Genomic DNA, 2,306 nt, shown 5'->3' with positions numbered 1-2,306 from the left:
GGGGGTATGGAGGCTGTCGGGGTGTCAGTGGGACAGGGGTCTCTTCCTGGCTGCCTCGGCCCACCCGGAGCTGCACGGTTTCAGTGCCGAGATGGATGGCGACTCCCGGCACGTCAACCCGCGCCCCCCACTGGCCCAATAAGTCTAGTCCAAGGATGCACTCATCTCTTATGTCTGCGAGCCAGAATTCATGGCTCGTCTGATTCGTCCCCACCACCACCGACAGAGTCTTTTTCCCCGGCATCATTGTCTTTTCCCCTGTAACCGTGTACAGGGCAGTGTCCGTGGGGGTCCAATCCCCCGGCAGCGGACCAACTGTCTCTGGTAGCACTCCTCTCCGCAGCAAACAAATGGTGGATCCCGTATCCACCAGAGCACGGCAGGGCTGCCCATCGATTACACAGTCTAGATACAGTCCTTGTGCAGGCCCGCAGCGGCCCACCGTTGGGTAGTCATCATAGAGAGGAGTTGGCGATTCGGGCAAGGGTCCTCTCACTGCCTCGCCCCGCGGCCGTTTCCCACCGGTGGCGTCATCGAGGCCCTGGGACTAGGGGCAGGGCAGTTTCTAGCGATATGGCCAGGCTCCCCACACCGGTAGCAGCAGTCTGCTCTTGGTCTCCGACGGGGAACCACTTCTAGTTGGGCTTGGCTGGCCTCCTCATCCCCCGACTGTGCTACGTCCACCTCCCGCTCGACCGCTCGGGCTAGTCGTCGCTGTAGCAATGGCTGACGCATCTCCGGCTCTTCCCTCAGCACCTCCTCAGCTCGCTCGGCATCCTTCACCGCCTCTTCCAGGCCTCGAGGGGATGACAGGCGAACGTGCTGCCTCAGCCTCTCTGGCGTGAGGCCCCGCAGGAAGGCGTGGAGACCCAGCTCTTCTCTCGCTGCCCTCGGGAAGGTAGGGTAGCCCCTTCGGGTGTGTAGACGGATGTCAGCGGCGAAGGAGCCCACTCTCTCTCCCTCGCGTCTGCGTCTGTGGGCTAGCTCCTCCCTACTCTGCTCGGCCGAAGGTCCCTGTCCAAAACGTCGGTCGAGGGCAGTGGTCAGGGCCTGGAGGTCGCGTCGTTCGTCAGGGGGCAGGTCAACGAGAACCTGTAGCGCCGGACCCTCCAAAGCAAGTGCCACATGTGTTGCGGCCTCCTCCTGGCTCCAACCATTATGGGTGGCAGCCAGTTCGACTTGGGCCAGGTAGGGTTCCAACGGCGTCGCCCCACTGTACCGCTGCAGCTTGGCTGTCGATCGGGCGGGGAGTAGCGATACAGCCGCTGGAAGCTCCTCTGGCCTGACATAATGGGGTGGGTGGTTCGTCCGGGAAGCACTGCGACCCTCAGGCTGGCGTAACTCTCTGCCACTTCGCCTGGCCTGGTCGACCAGGTGCTCCAGCAACATGCTGTTTTCCCGGACCGCACGCTCTAAATCGCCTATAGCTGGCTCCATTGCAATGTCTTCTAGACACTTTAGTATCCCACTTCTGACACCAATGTAACGACTGGTGGGTTTTTGCTGGAGCTAAGCTACTCTAGCAAGCACTGGCCCTGTACTAGACGGCTAGCCGGATGCTAGCAGCTATCGCCGTACTTGCTAGCGAGCGAGAGCGCTCGTGCCCCATACACCGCACGACCCCGAGCGTCTCAGTAAATAAGCGCAGTCTTCTTGATTGACCAACAGGAGGCAGTGTTCCTCTTTCACGCAGTTTATTGCTCAGAGAACAAGCCATCAAATTCCACACACTTACAAGCGCTGTCACCAAGCCCCTTTTCCACACACCTCGCCCAGAGTCATGGTGACAGCCACTCCCACTAAACAACCCCACACAAACACACACAATCCCTCCCTAACACAACCCAAAGTACACAATAACTCCAAACAGAACGTAACTCTTATCACATTTGAACAGGTAACCTATCTAAACACTGATAACAACTCCCACAATGCACCTGGCCGCCAACTCCCCGGCCAGGTTGCTACAATATTTTTCGTCAGTGGAACTCTGTTGACTGTGGGTCTGCATTTCGCTCGAAAATAAGTGGAGGTACTGTTATATTCCTGTAAGCTGGCCCTGGGTTTATATGTGTGTGTACAGAGCTGTTTACTGTTCCGATTTTCACTATTTGGATAGGTAATTACGCTCAGGGTTGAGAGGGAGAGAGAGACAGAGAGTGAGAGAGAGAGAGTCCTCCCTCCCTCCCTCCTCCGGTTTCCTGTCAGACGAGTGTGTGCCTATGTGTGTGTGTGTGTGTTTGTGTGTGTGTTTGTGTATATGTTGGGTGGGTGTATGGATGGTTCAGCAGTGAGTCCCCAGCTGC

The sequence above is a fragment of the Mastacembelus armatus genome, chromosome 16, assembly GCF_900324485.2.
Source record: "Mastacembelus armatus chromosome 16, fMasArm1.2, whole genome shotgun sequence".
NCBI lineage: Eukaryota > Metazoa > Chordata > Actinopteri > Synbranchiformes > Mastacembelidae > Mastacembelus > Mastacembelus armatus.
This window is presented reverse-complemented; position numbering follows the sequence as displayed.